General features: G+C 41.4%; 1 protein-coding gene across 4 annotated transcripts in view; it reads left to right on the top strand.

The window, feature by feature from the left end:
• Positions 1-2321: 2321 nt before the first annotated feature.
• SPTB (spectrin beta, erythrocytic) overlaps positions 2322-19785 on the top strand; it is a 148062-nt gene continuing 130598 nt past the window's right edge. For all 4 annotated transcript variants that reach the window (XM_072985362.2, XM_072985359.2, XM_072985364.2 and 1 more), the window contains exon 1: positions 2322-2458. The gene's annotated coding sequence lies outside the window, so the exon portion shown is untranslated. The remainder of the gene's footprint in view (positions 2459-19785) is intronic.

Below are 19785 nucleotides of genomic sequence, written 5' to 3'. Positions count from 1 at the left end.
TTTTGTTGTTGAGGGCTGGAAAATAAACTGAATAAAAAGCTTGGTTGAAATTACTGCCGATTGCCTGCTATATCATTTTCAAGCAATAGCAGATAAGCAACTTTCTTCAGGCAACCGAGATTTGCTGACTTGGAAAAAGGGAGAGAGTTATTGTAAACAACAGCCTCGCTACAGCTAGGATCTGAAAACGGATTCAAGTGTCCCGTCGTCCCTGCAGCGCTGGAGTGATGAGTAGATCGCCCCCACCCGTCCGCGGCTTCTTCCTTTCTCCCTTCGCTATCTGAGAATTTTTTAATCACGGGCGGCATCCCTTGTATTTTGGTCTGCAGAAATACCCGCCTGCGGTGCGGCGGCAGCTTTTATTTACAGGCTGAGGTGATTACCAGGTCCATTACTTTTTTACTCTTGTTATTTTTGTTGTGTTTTGGCTTGCTTATGAACCCTTCGGAGTCGAGTTATCAACAAAAATAACAAAGGTTCTGGGATCACCGTGGTCTGTGATCTTTGCAGGTCAAGGGAAGGCAGGAGCAAGCTGGTGGCGCTGCAGGTACTGTATTCTCAAACTTCCTACCAGTGCAGGAAAAAAATGCGGGAACGACGGATGGAGCAGAATATCGTCTAGGAGAGTGAGGAACTGTGTTGAGGGTCAAGGGAGTCAAGGCTTACGATGTCGGGACGCTGGCTTTTTACAATGATGATGACTGGCGCGATGACATCATTTGTTGCCCTCTTAGTTTCCTTGCTCAGTCAGATTTTGGCAACAATACAATACCCTAAGCAGGAGAGGAGGTTTTCCACAGTCACATTTTTTGATTCTGAGCTGATAAAGCCGATTCTCGTTACCTTTGCAAAAGCTAGCATTGGATTGGATGGAGTAGGACTTCTTGAAAGGTCCAGTTTCCAATCGCGACTGAGGTATGAAAGCCAGCTGTGTGACATTCAGCTAGTCCTGCCATCCTACCTCATTGGGTTGTTGTGAGGATAACGCGGAGGACAGCCATGTACACCGCCTTGAGCTCAGTTGGAGAAATACAGGTTATATACAGTCATGTGAAAAAGAAAGTATTCTATGGTTTTACATATCAGGACATAATAAAAACCATCTGGTCCTTAGCAGGTATGAAAATTAGGTAAATAGAACCCCAGATGAGCAACACATGACATATGACGCCGTGTCATGACTTACAGTATTTTACAATGCCATGGAAAACCATAGAATTTAAAGAAGCTGTCCTTCCTTTTTCATATGACTGTAGGTGTAACTAAACGGGCCTAGCCCCGAAGAAGATAAAAACTGATGGACCTGGGTTGTTCCTATGGCTCAAGAGAGCCGCCTGTCTTTGGACTCCCACTTTGGGGACCTGGTTATAGAACCCGTGATGATGAGCACCAGCGCTTCTGATTTTATTACCATATTGACTACTGAGGAGGAAGGCACCTCATATCGCGACAAGAGTTTGCCAGGGAGTAACGTTTACAGGACTTTTGACGAAAAGATTGCGTTTTCAGCCGTTCCTATCAGCAACTAGTAGCTAGGGGAAGCGAGTCTTCAAAAGGCTATTCATCGCCTCCCCCCCCCCCTTCAGCTGCTTTAGCCCCTGGGCTATAGGCGGCGAAGGAACTCGGCAGCCGCACCGTTTCCTGTCAGTCAACTCACGGAGCGGCGCGTGCTCTTGCGAGAGGCGGGAGCTGGAGTCAAGCCCTGCTTGCTTGCCTCCCTCCGTCCCTCCCTCCCTTCTAGTCCTTAGTCCGGGGCAGCTCAGAGGGCTCCTTTTCTCGTCGTGACAGAGCACCCGCTGTTACACCGCGTGGGGGCCGATCGTCCTTCTCCTCCTCCCCCTTTGAGATACCTCCCGCTAAACTGAGGGGAGACTCTGTGGCTGTTCTGGGGCTCTTCCCGCGCTTGCCGTTCCTCCCCCCCCCCACGCCCGCCCGGCCGCCTGCCTGCCCGCGCTTTTTCCTTCTCCGCCTTTGGTGGCGGCGCGGCGGCTCCCGTGGCTTTTTGCCTCACGCCTAAGAGAGCTTGGCGGAGGCTTATGTACGGAGGCGACGCTCTTTGCCTGCTGCCGGGTGTGGCTCGGTTCGGGGGACCCCTCTCAGCAGTAGCAGCAGCAGCAGGTACCCGCGGCTGCTATGCTGGGCATCGCCAGGTGCCGCTGCTGGCGCTGGCCTGGGGGGGCCGCTGTGCTGCATTGCAGGGCAGGCGCCTCCTCCCTCCTTCCCTCCCTCCCTCCCTCCTCCTCCTTTCCCTCCCCCGGAGGGAGCGGGACTATCTGGGCCGGGCAGCAAAGCTGTCCCTGGGCAGGAATGTCCCTGCTCGCCCAGATAATGTTATTTATATCGCCGGCTGGCAGGGCGGCTCCGCTCAGCGCTCGCAGGACCCCAGCGCCCCCCTTGGGGCTCGGGCTCGCCGTTGTCCCGCGCTCTTCTGCCCTGCTGGGGCTCTTACCCTAGACAGGTGAGTCAGGGAGACCGGTCCCGAGAGGAGCGCCGCTGAGCACCTGAGGGAGAGGGAGCCGGGCAGGTGACAGGGCGGGGTGGAGGGCTGGTCTTTTGCCCAGTCTAGAGGTTGTCATGTCCAGGTATCCCCCTCGCCACCACCCACCCCCGCTCACCTTGTCCTGGCATCCTATTTATAGCATGCGGTGGATGAGCGTGATGGGGAGAAATGAGGGGGAAGGGGCTGCACTTCCTAATTGCCCCGTCTAAGAAGCTGCCAGCAGGGAGCCAGGCGACCCGCGGAGAAAGACTCACAAGTGCCCCTTTAAAGGCACACCTGCATGGAGAGAGGGGAGGCTTGAGGGATAATGAAGGGGCTGAAAGAAAGCAAAGTTGTGACTTTGGTCTCGTGTAAGATTTTGGGAACTCTGCGGTTGTGACAACAGTAGCCCACTACCTGGGAGGGATCTTCAAAACACAGCACTGAAACCCATCTGGTGGGTAACCTCCTCCAACTCCAGGCTGTGCCTTCACAATCCAGACCCTGAGTTGTTGGGGCTGCTAAGGTAGACAAACGTGTGATTGTTTGTGGCTGGTGAAAGCAGCTTGCTTGCTTGCTTACATCCAGCCTGTGCTTCTGCTTCTTTTCCTTTTCTTTGCTAAATAGAGTGTTTTGTGATGCCTTCAACATCAACAAAGCTCTTGTGCCATAAAGCTGTTGCTTTTTCTGAAAAAGGTTAAGAGGTTGCTCCCATTTGGATTTGCCTCTTATAGAGTTGCCCTTGGGAACCTCCTTAAACTTGGGGTTTATGGCTTTTTAATGGTGTCCTTTGTGTAATGTATGCCCCAGTCCTGGAAAGGTGCCATAGATGATGCAGTCTTGCCTCCTGTTACACACTTGTATTTCTTGAATCATGGTGTGCAGCAGTGGAGCATCTCTTATTTAATTGGGGGAAACCCAGTGATTGCCAGGTCACATAGAGAAGATAATGTGGGCTGTAACTGCAAGGGAATTGTGGTAGTTTCCTGACATTTAGTCTCACAAACAAGGAGTGGTTCTGCATTATAAAAGAACTTTCTTGAACCATTCACTTTAAGAAAAAAAAGCTTATTTTATTTCAGTCCAGTTGTTAATCCCAACTAGAAAAGATCTGGTGAATCAATTGGACTTTGGTTAATCGACATCTATGTAAATCCCATTGGTCAAATAGGTTTTGTCTAGTTGGGATGAACAGTTGTTTTTAGAGAACGGCAGAACCTGCTATGTTACATAAAACCACTGAAGATGAACCTCTTTTCAGTATACTCAAACAATTTTCAATATGTGACATTTCTGTATTGAAATTCTTAACCTGTATGAATGTGGTAGCCTGACATCAGATTTTTCTCTACAGAATAAGAATACAGAAACAAGTTGAGGTTGCAACTTATTCCCCCCCCATCCCACACAGAAGTAGAGTGTTATTGTTCTGTAACTTGTATTCTGTGAAAGAACCTAGCAAAGACATATTTTACTGAACCAACTCTGGTTTACATGTTTTTGCTCCCTGTACAAAATTTTTACATTAACTTTTTTTTTCTGTCAAAGTGGATTTGATAATATATAGCTGAGTTTCATGCTGATGCCTACATAATTTTTACCTTTGATCTGCAAATATTGTAAAGGTTAGTCTTTCTGTACTGTATGATTAGTAGGGATATATACATTTGTTATTAGTTCTGAAGAGTGCTAATTTCTTAGCTAGTGTGCAGAACAGCAGGTTCCTGAAATGGATAAATAATGAACTTGCTTGGATTGTGGGTATTGTGAGATTGAGACTTTTGTTTGTTAATTAATGTGACAAATGCAGGTTGTCCATAAGATTACAGTGGTTTTGATGCTGAACAAATTGGATACTCTTTTATCTTGAAAATGTAGCCATACCTCGCCTGAGATATCTTTTTTTAAGGAAGGGGGAGAATTAGACAAATATTAAGGACTGATATAACCTTGAGTATAAGATAAACTAGGCACAGTGTAATACAGATATGCTTTATGGTGTTTCAAGAAGTTAACTGTTAAATAGGTCAATTCTGTGTAAGTTTATGTGAGAGTAATCTTGATTGACCTACTGAGTTTAGAGTTCTAGACTTGGGCTATGATTGCAAAGGGACAGCTACCAGTGACACTGGTAGGGTTTTCTGCCACATGAATGTGGTTCAAGTCTGGGTGAAGAACTGAGGCACAAGCAACATGTAATGGATTAGTGTTAAATTACTGTGTTGTTGTTGTATGCCTATATACACACTTATAGAGATTGGTAAAAGTAGAAATGAAGCAATCTGTCTGTCTGCTAGCTTCTTAACTTTTAATGCCACTTTCTAATGCATAAATCTCCCTGTCAAGTACAGAAATGCAACTTCATGCATTTTCGTTATAATTATTTATTAGATTTAGTGGATAGCCATAAATAATTATTCTTGCAAAAGTTATAAAAGAAATTTCTGGAGTTCAGTCAAGTTAGGTTAAAAGGAATGTTAGAAATATGTCACAAGCAACCTTTTCAAACATATTTCCCTTCAGTATATATTGAGATAAGAAAGTCCACAAAGTGTTGCATTGTTCCCAATCAGTGTGTGTGTGGGGAAGCATAATGTGTTGTTAAGTGCATAGTTTTTGTAGAATTTCTGCTATCAATCTATGGGTAAGACAACTATCAATGCCCATTAATAACAGAACAGAAAAGACCGTAAACTACTATTTGTAAACTGTGCTCATTGTTCTTCAATGTGTCAGTGTTTAAAGCAAGGGCAACAATATTTATTTATTTATTTATTTATTTATTTATTTATTTATTTATTTATTCATTCATTCATTCATTCATTCATTCATTCATTCATTCATTCATTCCATTCATTCATTCATTCATTCATTCATTCATTCATTCATTCATTCGATTTATACCCTGCCCCCCTAGACAGCGTCTACTGGGGCGGCTTGCCTTTGGGGCCTAAATATCTTTCAGTGCTAATGGTAGTTAGTTTTGAATGCTTCAGTTTGCATCTCTGTGGGCTCTGCTATTATTAGCTACTTTCTCTCTCTTTAGTATCAACCAGTTGTGATGACATGCCTAAAGACATCCTATTCTTAGTTCTTATCCTTTGTTCCTTTTTCGTAGTGTATCCACAGTCTCTCTGCAGCCCAAGCCAGCCTTCTTTGACAGTCTAGCTTGTGCTCCCTTCATAATAAACACCAGCTTCCACCATCTGCCTATGTTCTCATCTTTCCTGATGTTGTCTAGACAAGCTTCTTGAATAGAAGCTTGGTGGTGTCTTTTTTTAATTTATATTTTCTGCTCATTCATTTATAAAACAGTATTGCATACAAACTGGCCCAGAACTACTATGTACCATTCACATTGTTTTCTTGACACTGTCCATAACTCCAAGAAACTGCAGGAACTGGATGGTTATAGTATCTTACATTTTCCAGGTTGTTGCTATGACTGGTAAGTGAGAGGATTTTTTGTGTGTTCAGGCAATCCCTGCTATCTGAAGTTTCTTAACCAGAGATGACAGATTGAATGAATCCTGGGATATATTGCTTACTAACCATGTGCTCTACCTAATGAACTGCAAGATCCTTGTCTTCCTTCAGCACTCTAAATCCAGTACATGTACTGTAGACTGATTGGAAAAGGAAGTGAATCCATAAGTGATCAGGATAGCAAAACAAAAAGGGAAACGCCCAGGAAATATCCAGACTACCCAACTGTACTTTCTTTGCATGACTACTGTCCCATAGGCATATACAGTAGTTATTTTGTAACAAGTGTATTTGCACCACTCTTCACTTTCAAATTTTAGTGGCAGGAACTGTATTTTTTTTGTTGTGACTTATATTTTATTGAATACTCTATATCTCTGTTAAGCCTTGCTTCTAGTTGATACTTTAGCCTTGAGCTCTCATGCAGTCATCCATCAGAGATAGTTTTTTCCCTTAAACTGAGGGTTACTGACATGCAGCATAACTCAGAACAAACAAGTATGTGTAACTGGATCTGTTTCATTTTGTATAACCTTGGAAAACAGTTTCTAAACCAGGTTGTAGAAGGATATGCATTTGACATTCCTATCTTTTATTATGACTAAGCTTAATAATGGGGAGAAAGTTTTCATTTTTTGGCACAATAGTTTTCAATGAGTAAGTTATTTTACTGAAATATTTTGAATGCTATTTTTCAAATATGGCATGAAAAGTTCATTAAATCCACGTGAAAACCATACTGGTTCATTAATTGAGAGTAAATATCTTTCTGTGTAGCTTGATCCTAAATGTTTGCAGTTTCCCAGGTTTAGCTCAGAAGTGAAATGAAAAGAAGTATCACTTCTGAATCATATTCATAAAGGAAATAACTGAGAATGATGAGAAGGGACACATTTTCAGATTAAATCTAGTGCATATAAATTTTGTACTGAAATGTATAAACCCTAGTTGAAGGGTCACAAGCAAAAACAGCTTGGTTTCCTCAGGTTGTTGTTTCCACTGTTTCATTCTCATAGGGCTATGCTTCATGGCTGATCTAAAATCCTCACTTTCCCATGCTACATCTTTGCTAGAGCCTCCTGTGAAATGCTTTGGATTCTTTAAATATTTCACAGTGTGAACTACATTTCACTGAAACAGCATTATTAGTTCATGATTAGAGATGGGGGTATTCGTATACGAATATCCCTGCACAGGTGGTGTTAACAAGGCCCACTCACGGATCCACTGCGGATGCGGACTGCGCAATTCTACCAATGGATCTACAGCGCACTATCCACTCGCCACTCTTCGACCTTACAGCGAGGCTTGTCCTTCCGCCTCCCACCAGAAATGGCAAGCGGATCGCACACTGCGGATCCATTGGTAGAATCGCGCGGTCTGCGTCTGTGGCAGATTGGTGAGTGGACCATCTGGCTCAATGAAGCTGGACCCTCATCAACACCACCAGTGCGGGGATATTCGTATATGAATACGAATACCCCCATCTCTATTCATAATTCTCCTAAACAGTTTTGAGCTACTCAGTTGGAAGCTGGCCAGAACACCTTTGTCTTAAAGTCAGAGTGAGCAATCTCTATGACTCTAGGAGCAAGTTGCACGTACCTCTGATTTACTGGTGAGCTGCACACCTCCAATCACTGCCTGTTTCCAAAAAATTCTAGAACTGTAGGGAGGTTAAAACAAAAACAATACTTTCAGTTGCTGGAAAACTGAATCTTCACCATAAAACTTGGAACACGTGAAACACACCACTTGAGGAGAATTGAATTTCAAGAGCATGGTTTCCTTCTGAAACAGGGCATGTGCTATCCTTATGCTTTACTATGTCATGGAATTGCTAATACTAATGCTGCATTGCTCAAACAGTGGCATCCAAATAAATTTAACAGCAGAGGATGCTGCAGGGGTATAAAATAATGCCCCATCTCATGTGTCCTACTCCCCACATGTTGTCCACCCCAGTTTAAGGATAATGTTCTTTTTCCTGTTGAAGAACCCATATGTGATACACTTCTTCCTTCATACGTCTTAGACTTTGACACTTGGAGACAGTGGAGCTCTGTCCCATGTGGGATCTGGAAAAGCTGTTATCTAGGTGCCAGACTAGTTATGTGGGAATTCTATAAATTGAGCTATGTAACAGAACACTGACCGGTGTATATAACAATAAGGCGTATGTTTATGCAAAATTATATGAATTCCCTATAAAGATTATGATGAAGAATGAAAAGTGTCTTGCCCCAGAGAACACAATCTGTCTGGGGGGTTTTCACCTGAAGGATCCCTTTGTCTTACTTGTGTGACACAGCCTTATTAAAAATCATGCCTGGTTCTTAGAAAGGTGCCAAAGGCAGAATGGGTGAGAATACATGACTGAAAATCCAATAAGAGAGTTACTTCAGCAGTTCCAGTATAAACTACAAGAAAACTAGACTATAGCAGTCCAATTGACCAGCATCCTGGTGAAATTCTGTCTTGCTGTTTACCTCTAGGTAAAGGTAAATGTTCCCCTTGACATTTAGTCCAGTCGTGTCCGACTCTAGGGTGTGGTGCTCATCCCCATCTCCAAGCTGTAGAGCCAACGTTTGTCTGTAGACAGTTTCCATGGTCACGTGGCCAGTGCGACTAGACACGGAATGCTGTTACCTTCCCACCATGGTGGTACCTATTTATCTACTTGCATTTACATGCTTTCGAACTGCTAGGTTGGCAGGAGCTGGGAGAAGCGACAGGAGCTCACTCCGTCACGTGGATTCGATCTTACGACTGCTGGTCTTCCAACCTTGCAGAACAGAGGCTTCTGCAGTTTAATCCGCATCACCACCAGATCCCTGCTTACCTCTACTCCTGCCCAAATTTATTTTGACAATCTGGATACAACTATCGCTGGAATTTACCATGTAAACTGTGTAATTTGGGTGTTCTTCTGGAGCTGGCTCCTTTTTGGGAGTCCCAGTTTGCAGCTGTGTCCAGATCAGCCTTTAACCAGATTAGGCTAATCACCCAACTTTGCCCCTATCTAAATGAGGATTCCTTTTTTTAAAAGTATTTTATTTTTTTCTATATACAATAAACACACAGACAAGAAACAAAAACAATACAAATAAAATCAAAAACAAAACAAAACAAAACCCCACATATATAGGCAGGGGGGAGGCATTTCCATACAGTATTATCCATTCTTAAAAATCTGACTGCATCAACCTTATTGCTCTATAAAAATTCCAAGTATGATCCGTCCTAAGATTTTACTAATTCTAATAATTATTTCTCTCACATCCTTGGCTACCAATTGTTCCTCAGAATATCCATGCTACTATCATGAAAAAATCCGCATTTCAACAACAAACAACACCATAAGAAAGACAAAACAAAGCAAAACCACAAAATAATATATCTAACATTGGCTACTTAATCAGATTATACTTCATATGTACTTAATGTCTTTATATAAATGCATTAAATGATCTACACTATATTAGCTTCAGTTTACACTCTATACAAATATATATTCCATATCAGAATTTCACATGGTATCAATATTTTAGAGAATATGTTATATATAGCTCACCTTATAAATTTGACCATGTTACAATTCATGGGTGTTTTGTTTCTTTAAATATGTGCCTTAAAATCATCAATTTCTAACGTTATATTCATCATAAACAAAGTCACAAGGTATATTTATCTAGCTTAAAAATCTCCAGTGCTCTATTAAACTCTATTTTACATCTACGCATACATGTATTTCATATCCAAATTTCACCTTTCATCAGTTATTCAAATATTATCCATATCTCTTATGGCATTATTAACCTACAGCTGATTTACATCTTAAAGTATACCTTTAAATCCTTAATTTCTAATATTATATTCATACATATTTCAGATTACACTATTAATGATTCTTAATTGTCATTTATCTTCAAACATAATCAGACTCATTTTATTGTTATATTCATCAATTGTCCTTTCCCCTTTTATTTATAACATTCTAAACCTAAATTAGAATTGGCTCCTTTATAAATCTGAAATTAGATTGGCTCCTTTTTCCTAGTTTTAAAATGCCATCTATGGAACCCAGTTAAACTGTTTTCTCTCTGATTTGATGGATTTTTCCCAATCATCATAATTTGCCTTTGAAGCCAAGCAATGTCTAATTTGTAATCATTCCCTTTCCCTTTCAGCTTTGCCTTTTTGCTTCTTTGATTACCATATTCACTCAACAAATTAGGACACATCTCTTTTTCACCCATCTGGTCCTCTTTCTCACAATACAAATCAATTTTCCTAACCTGCTTTTTAAAGATTTTACCCTCCTTTCTAAAAACAAATAAAGTCACTCTGTGCTGCTGAGGTGAGCTGATCTGCTTCTGCTTCTGTTTCAGTACACTGTTCTGACAAAAATCCCCAATTCTCTGTCTTTTCCTTCATCTCCGAAAGCGCAGTCTGGAGTTCAGAAAACTGCATTTTAAGACAGTTCATAATGTTAATTTGCATATTCTGAAAGGCATTTATAATTTCTTCGGTTGAATCCATCATTGTTGAAAGGTAGATAGGCAAAGATGCTTTCTAATCTCTAATTTCAAGATATGCAGCTCATTTGAAGAGATACAGCTTGCTTCTTCCGACCGAAGAGCCATAAAGTACTTAAGTAGTAAAAGTTGAAACCTCAGCAGAGCTAATGATTTATAGTATCCCAGACTCCAGCTTTCACCAAATAGTTTGGATTGTAAATTGTAGATTCAGTCATAATAAAACTTCCATTAAGTTAGAATCCACCTCTGGCAGCAACTCATCTCCTTAAACCTCTTTTTAATTATTATTTTTATAAAAGTTTATAAGAAAAACTGTGAGCTGTTCCCATCGAGGACAGGGGATACGAGGCAAAAGTTTATGTTTTGTCTCTGTCCTTGTCAGTTCCAGTTTCTGTTATTCAGGCGTGACGCAGTAATGGAATGCCGATCCGTCTGGGTTTAGTGCTTGTTTGCTGCTTCTAAGATTACACAATCTTCTTTGAAATCAGCCACTTAAGTTTATTTTGTACTTACAAAGGCCATGTTGAGACCAGTTAGTCCTTGTTGATGCAGTCATTCATAAATCTTCATGCTTCCCTCCGCAGAGCTTTACAGCTAGGACGACATTAGAAAATGGCGTCGGCGGGATCCTTTGTCTGGAGAAGGAATAATCTGAGAGGTGGTTGTTTCCCACCCCCCAGAAATTTTCCGCTCTCCTGCGACACAGGGGGTTTCTCCTATCCCTCCCTGCTCCCCAATTCCTTGAGGAGAGTCTGGATCCACGACATGCAGCAGAAATCTGGAGAGCCCAGATTTCTTGCTGCCTTTGTTGTTTGTAGCTCTGCTCCTGAGGACTCCTGAGGACTTTGGTGCAGGCCCTGGTCACCTCCCAGCTCAAAACTACTGCAATGCTCTCTGTGTGGGACTCCTCTTGAACCTGATCCAGAGACTTCAGTGGGTCCAGAATGCAGCAGCCAGACTGGTGGTTGGTGCAAGTAACTTTGACCACATCATTCTGGTTCTGGCTCGCCCCCATTGGTTCTCCATGGTATCCTGGACTTATGGCACTCACATACAAAGCCGTCCATAGTTTGGGCCCATGTTACTTGTCGGAGCATCCCTCCTTAATGTCATCTGCCCAACACACATCATCCCAGTCAAGTCTCCTCCTGGTGGCCATCCCGAGTGAGACTCATAAATCCTCTACAAGTGGTACGGTGTTCTTTGCGGTGGCTCCAACTTTTATGGAACCAGCTTCCAGAGGAACTCTACCTAGACCTCTTCCTGTGGACTTTTAGGAAGCAATTAAAGACATTGCTTTTCAGGGAGGCTTTCACACCCCAGCTGATCACCTTCCTTTACTTTCTCTTTTCCCTCTTCCTCTTCTCTCCCTCCCTTTCTGCATATTGTTTGCAATTGCTGCTGAACCCTTGACAAATATGATCAAACTAAGCTCTAGGCTGCTATTAATAATGGAGTCTATCATTTTAATATATAGCATGTGGATGATATACTCGTTGAGATTGTTATGCGTGAATATACTATTGCTGATTCAACATAAATTATGTGAACTAAGAGGAACAAAAGTATGCTTCTACAGCCTCACCCATTTAGAAATAAACACCATCAAAAGCACAACCCAAATCCTGTGTTAAAATTATACAACGACCAAAATCCTGTTTTTAGTATAGTAAATTACACTAGAATAAGCATATTGAATCAATAGGGATTTAGTGAATCAGCTCCTCTGTAAGCTTCCTTAGAAAGTTTTTGGTATCTCTTATGTAGCTAGGTGTACTGGTGGCATATGGTTTGAGAATGGAGTCTGTGTATCCAGACACCCCAACTGTGACAATGTTGATGCTAGGTAAAATGGGTGTTTCCTGGTTTATTTATTTACAATATTTTTTTATTTATTTACAATATTTTTTAGCCGCACCATTGCCAGTGGCTTCTGTGTTTATGTGTTTTAGGTACCAGTAGTAGGTAGAAGGTGGCTAGTTCAGGTTCTTGTGGTATATTGGTCAAGATTTGTTGCCCTATGTTATCAGGGATGCCTTTCATAAGATTTTGTAATTCCTTTCATTGTTTAGTAGTTGGGTTTATGGTTAAGAGCTAGTAAAATTTAGAGTTGGACAGTTGTCTCTCAACTTCTTGTGTGAAACATTATTTGTTCATAACAACCACAGCACTGCCCTTATCTGTGTCTTTGATGACTGTGTTGGGATTATTTTTGCGGCTGCCTATACTAGCATTGCATTCTGTCAGAGTGAAATTGTATCATACATTGTTTCCCTTGTTGATGATGTCAACCCAGATGTAGTGGTGAAAGCAGTCAGTATAAAAGTCCAATTTGTTCTGACCCTCTGGAGGAATCCATGTAGACCTTTTTCCTGTGGTGCTGGGAGGAAGCTAGATGTGGATCAGTATATAAAATAGAAGGGGAAGATATGGAGGCAGGGACAGATTTTACTTTCTTGGGCTCCATGATCGCTGCAGATGGTGACAGCAGCCACGAAATTAAAAGATGCCTGCTTATTAGGAGGAAAGTGATGACAAACCTTGACAGCATCTTAAAAAGCAGAGACATCACCTTGCCAACAAAAGTTCGCACAGTCAAAGCTATGGTTTTTCCTCTAGCGATGTGTGGAAGTGAGAGCTGGACCATAAAGAAAGCTGACCACCGAAGAATTGATGCTTTTGAATTGTGGTGTTGGAGGAGACTCTTGAGAGTCCCCTGAATTGCAAGGAGAACAAACCTATCAATTCTAAAGGAAATCAACCCTGAGTGCTCACTGGAGGGACGGATCCTGAAGCTGAGGCTCCAATACTTTGGCCATCTCATGAGAAGAGAAGACTCCCTGGAAAAGACCCTGATGTTAGGAAAGTGTGAAGGCAAGAGGAGAAGGGGACAACAGAGGATGAGATGGTTGGACAGTGTCATCGAAGTGACCAACATGATGGTTGTTGTGGATTTTTTGGGCTCTTTGGCCGTGTTCTGAAGGTTGTTCTTCCTAACGTTTCGCCAGTCTCTGTGGCCGGCATCTTCAGAGGTGCCAACCACAGAGACTTGCGAAACGTTAGGAAGAACAACCTTCAGAACACAGCCAAAGAGCCCAAAAAACCCACAACAACCATTAGATCATGGGCGTGAAAGCCTTCGCGAATACATCGACCAACATGAATTTGACCCAACTCTGGGAGGCAGTGGAAGACAGGAGGGCCTGGCGTGGTCTGGTCCGTGGGGTCACGAAAAGTCAGACACGACTAAATGACTAAAAAACAATATGTTGGGACACATCCTTTTCCTGATATGGAGAGTGGAGCACAGCTTGTTGTCAAAGTCGTAGAAATATTCTTGGAGTCATAGGCTGTGGAAAAAGACTTCCACATCACCGCAGAGCTGTATCATTTGTGTAGGTTTGGTGGGACAAAAGAACAGGTCCTGTGAAAGGACTGACTCTTCTGCTTGGCTCAGTGTGTGGCTTCATAGATTTATGATATTTTGTAAATTTTTGGTGTTTTTGTTGCGGGGCAAAAGGCTCTGTAATAGATTAAATCACTTGTTTTCTTTCTTTTTCTCTAAGGAAGAAAGTTATAATGGATGTTTTTTTCCTGAGGTGAGGACTACTTTGCAGTATTCAGTGAAAGGGTTGGTTCCATATGTGTCATTCAAGATTTGCAATATATTTCTGGATATTCCTTTTTTGGTGTATTGGGTACTTATTAATTGGTTTAGTAGGGTTTTTTTTTGAGAGAGTGTTGCATAATCTCTCACTGTAGTCAATAGGGCATGTAAAGGGTTTTTCACTGTAAGCCCCTTGGGGATGCAGTCTTATTGTTTGCTTTCGGTGAGAAAGATAATATTTGTTGGCATCTGTGCAAATTTCTTCATAAGGTTGATGGACCTCCACTTTGTTTGCCTGAATCCAGTGCCTTCCATAGTTGTAGTTTTAGAAGAGATAGCCCTATTAGTCTGTCTTAGCATATCAGGTTAAAACAAAAGAAAAATAACAAATAAAGAAGGCAAAAACGTTGTGGCACCTTAAAGACTAGCTGCTGTTTTTTAATGTGAGCTTTTATGGACAAGTCCACTTCCTCAGACATCAGAGTGGGACTACATGGCAAGTATTTATACATTTATAAGTAACCCCAAGACAAAAAAAGAGACTTTGTTTCCTGGTCATAAATTGTTGGTAGTGCAGCATTTCACATCTGGCAATGACCTTTAAGACCCATGTTGATATTCAGTTCTCCTCCTAGGAAGCATTGTTCTGTAAACAATGGCAATGTTTGGTGGCTAAATTAATCTTAGGCTGTGGATAACAAGCAGGAACATCATGACAATGAGTATCTTCATGTGTAAATGTATAAATATTTGCCATGTAGTCCCACTCTTATATCTGCAGAAAGGGACTTGTTCTAGAAAGCTCAAATTTAAATATAGCATTATACGTAGGTGAAAACAAAATAAAACTAAAGAGTGAAAAATGTGATGGCACTTTAAAGACTAACTTTTGTATTTTTTTTAATGTGAGCTTTTGTGGTTAAGCCCACTTCACCAGACCTAAGTCATCAATACAGGAGTTAGTCTTTAAGTTTCCACAACATTCTTGTCTTTTTTTTTTCGGCCTGATGTGCTAACACAGACTAACCGGGCTACCTCATCTAAAACTATATTAAGCAAGTGGATATTGGCCAATAAATAAAATAAGTAAATTAAGTATCTCAGAAAGCTCATACTTTTTAACACATCATGCTAAAATTAATATTTTTATTTCAGATAATAACTGCTCTAACCAACAATATAAAAAGTAATGTCCTGGCTGGGCAAGAAATCCTTTAAAAAAGTCAACAGGAAGAAATAAGTTTGATTTCCTAGTAACACAGCTAAAGCTCTAAAAATGTTTCACGTTTTTTAATTTGGACATTTATTTTACCTTATTTCAGTTGAAGGAGCTGTTCCAATTTCGGGGGTGCTGTGAATCTACTCTGGATTGTTGGTAGACTTTTTACAGGAATTATCCAAGGTGCTGAACCTTGGAGGTAGCGTTCAGCAACTTGGATGACATTTGTAAAGTACAAACTCTGGAGTGAAATTGGAGTCAATGGCAGCCACTAGCAAGCAGCAGGGCTTTCTGAAGACACTGAGAGCCCCAGGGCAAAATATTAACTTGGGCCCAGCCCAGGAATGTGCTTACCACAGCACCATTATTTGGAAAAAAGTAAGTCATAGGAATTTTAAAAGCAGCTCTGTCTGACATCAAAATTTTAAGATTTTATTATTACAGTAAAAGGAAATATGTGTATAGAATGACAAGCTAATAATAATAACTACATGCTGTTAAGTCAATTCTGACTTTGGTGACCCTTTCCAGGGATTTCTAGGTACAGAGTACAGTGGTGTCCCGCATAGCAATGATAATCCGTTCCGTAAAAATTGTCGCTATCAGGATTCGTAGCTATGCGGAACAAAAAAGCCCATAGGAATGCATTAAAACACGTTTAATGCGTTCCTATGAGCAAAAAACTCACTGTTATGGGAAAATCCTCCATGCGGCCGCCATTTTCACTGCCCAGTAAGCGAGGAATCCAGGCAAAAACACAGCGGGCGGCCATTTTATTTACCCGATGGCTATTTTGGAACCGCCGATCAGCTGTTCTAAAAACATCGCTGTGCAAAAATTTGTAAGCGAAACAGCTTACCGATCATCACAAAGCGATGTTTTACCATTTAAAACATCGCAATGCGAATGCAAAAACGATCGCAAAAAACACATTGCTATGCAGATTCGTCATTAAACGAAGCGCTCGTTATGCGGGGCACCACTGTACTTGGAAGTGGTTTACCATTCCCTTCTTCTTAGAGGCACTCTGGGACCATGCAACTTCCCAAGGCTACACAGTGGGTCACACAGTAGGGAACTGAACTCCCTATCTCTGGCTCCACTAACTCACAACTCTTTAGCCAGCAAAGGCAAACTACATTCAGATTATTTAAAAATTGATCCCACCTTTTTTTGTACTTTTCCTGTTAGGAAATTCAAAGATTAGATTATCAAACTAGACTTCTAAGAATATATCATATTTCATGGGTTGAGCATAATGATAAGGGCTTTGACTATACACTTGTAGAACATAACTTATTTTTAATAAAGTATTTGTAATAAAGTCTGATTTGGAGAATGCAGATTTTGAAATTAATAGTTCGATAAAAGCAAAAAGCTATGGCAATATTTAGAAACATAAAGCAGCTACCATGTTCTCAAGACTCACAAAGAGAGTATGGCTTAATAAGAAGTTGATGGCATATACCAAGATCCAGGTCTATAGAGCCTGTGTCCTGAGCACACTCCTGTACTGCAGTGAGTCCTGGACCCTTTGTGCACAGTAGGAGAGGAAACTGAACACCTTCCATATGTGTTGCCTATGACACTGTCCAAACATTTTGTCCTCTGTCATCCCCTTCTCCTCTTGCCTTCACACTTTCCCTGCATCAGGGTCTTTTCCAAGGAGTCTTCTCTTCTCATGAGATGGCCAAAGTATTGGAGCCTCAGCTTCAGGATCTGTCCTTCCAGTGAGCACTGAGGGTTGATTTCCTTCAGAATGGAATTGGTTAATATACTGTGTATTTATTCTGTCAAAAGTGTATATTTTGGTGGGGACTTTTGAGGTTGTTTTGTGTTGTTGGTTATTTTGGTACATTCCAGAGAGCCAGCCAGTGTCTGGTTTCCTTATCTTTTCTTTGTTGCACGGCTCAGAGGATATGTTTGTGCTGGGTGGATGGTACCCTACTAAAATCACACTGTTATTTTCTCTTTTCTAATTTTGGTTGGGTCTTTTATAATTAGATCGTGGGTGAGCAAGGTATTTTTTGCTGTATGTGTAGAACTCATGGTGGTACAGTATCTTAACTGGAGAAATATCTTTGTGTGGCCTCTGATGGTGCTGTACACTGAGGTATGGGCACTCCCAGAGTCTTTCGCTGTAAACTAATGCTTGCATTGGTCTGATGGTTTTCTTACTCACGTACTGTTGCCTGCTTTTGAAGTAGATTGATTCTCTGTTGTCTTGCCTCTCTGCTTTTTGGAGTGATTTTTAAGGATTCTGTAGGGCAGTTGGAGTGCCAGAAAGCACAAAAGGGAAACCTGAAATTAAAGAGTCTATTTATAGACAGTGATGAGAACTGACAGGAAAAAGATCAATTCATTTGAAATGTGGTTTTAGAATAGAGCTTTACATATACTTTGGACCACCAGAAAGGAAAGTAAGTGGGTGCTAGATCAATTCAAGCCTGAGATCTCTCCGGCTAAAATGAGGCTGTCATTCTTTCAGCACATATTAAGGAGATAAAACTTCCTGGGTAAGAGAACAGTGCTGAAAAAAACTGAAGGCAGCAGGAAAAGAAGAAGGCTAAATATATTAGATGGATTGACTCAATAAAGAAAGCCACAGTCTTGAGTTTCCAAGACCAGACCAAGGCTATTAATGAGAGGACCTTTTGGAGGTCACATATTCATTGGGTTGCTGTGAGTCAGAAGCAACTTGATGGTCGCCGTTTAGTCGTGTCCGACTCTTCGTGACCCCATGGACCAGAGCATGCCAGGCCCTCCTATCTTCCACTGCCTCCCAGAGTTGTGTCAAATTCATGTTGGTTGCTTTGATGATACTGTCCAACCATCTCATCCTCTGTCGTCCCCTTTTCCTCTTGCCTTCACACTTTCCCAACATCAAGGTCTTTTCCAAGGAGTCTTCTCTTCTCATGAGATGGCCAAAGTACTGGAGCCTCAGCTTGTTAGGTAACATGATGGTACCTAATAACAATTAACAATCTCTAAAAAGATATATATGTCATATGAGAGACTAAAACAAAAGAAACAGCGGCAATGAAGTCTGTAAGAAGCTTGAGTACGGGAGAGGAAATTTCCAAGGGAATTTTATTTGTGTGTGAGAGATGCTGTTTATTTTATGTAACTCTCATCTATTTTTAGGCCAAGATGTATGTGTAGCATTTATGTGTGTTCCATGCAGTTGCGAATTAATTGACACAGGACACTCCAGTCAGAATGCCTTTTGGAATGTACTGAATGTAGGTTAGAATTACAATATCCGCTTTGCAGTTGGTTTGCTCCTGCAAAAGTGTTTTTGGATTGACAGATCCCGGCCCAAAGCCTGCTTTGCCTCCTTCTGCTATCACTCAACAAGCATTGGGCAAAACCCTGTTCATGTAAACATGAATTGAATCCATGCATTGGAAATTATCAGTTTAAATGTATTGAAAGCTTCCTATCCTTCCTCCATCCTTCCTAGGGCTTCTTTTTGACTTGATGAAGTCTTTGGGAGCCCTAGGGAGGATGGGAGAAGGACAGAGGGACGGGAGTCTTTAATAGCCAAAAATTGATGCTAGTGGTCCAGATCACAGCTAACCTGACAACAGTTTTTGACTATTAAAGGCTCCCCAGTAATCCTGAAGCTCCCGAAGTCTTCCCAAAGGCAAAAGGGAGTCCTAGAGAGGATGGGGGGCTAATAGGAACATTTGATTAATTAAAATTTACTGCTTCCAATCCTCAAATCTCTCAGGAAAGTTCACTTTGCTCGATGCATTTCTGTCTAAGACAGTGACTCCCAACCTTGCAAACCAGGTGTTCTTGGACTGAATTCATTCCCGGGAACCACAGCCAGCACAGCTGCTGCTGAATGCTTCTGGGAATTGCAGTTCAAGAACACCTGGGTTGGGAGTGTTGGGGGGGAAACCACTGGTCTAAGGCAATACAGAGCATCTTCCAAGGTTCCCATTTACCATCCAGAACAGATTAAAAGCATTAATTTTTCACCTAGTGTTCCTGTAAAGAAGCCCACCTTTTGTTTGTTATCTACGCTAAATGCATCAAATTTAAAATCATCAAATAACAAAGCAGTTACATGCTTTTCACAGTCCTTCTTAGAATTAAGTCTCAATCTGTTGTTTAATTTATTTCCTGCTTTCCCCCCAAGAACTGTGAATGGCATATGTAAACTATTGAACTGCACTCTGATTAGACTTACTCAAGACCACCTGGTGAGCTTTATAAAAGCAGAGATTATAAGAATGCTGTAGCCACTTGGATATACTGCCTGTCTTGCAAAAGGAGATAGAGAACATAACATGTACTCCATAGGAGATAATGATCTAATAGTGCTTTTGAACTGATGTGGTTTATGTAGCATGTGACTATGATACAAGATTACACAAAAATGCAAAAGGGAGGAGACAGTTGTCCTGAGCAACAAAACAGAACTGCTATTAATGCCTATCTAAAA

This window comes from Pogona vitticeps, chromosome 1, assembly GCF_051106095.1.
Source record: "Pogona vitticeps strain Pit_001003342236 chromosome 1, PviZW2.1, whole genome shotgun sequence".
Taxonomy (NCBI): Eukaryota; Metazoa; Chordata; class Lepidosauria; order Squamata; family Agamidae; genus Pogona; species Pogona vitticeps.
Note: the sequence above shows the minus strand (reverse complement) of the source record. Positions and strands in the feature narration are given on the sequence as shown.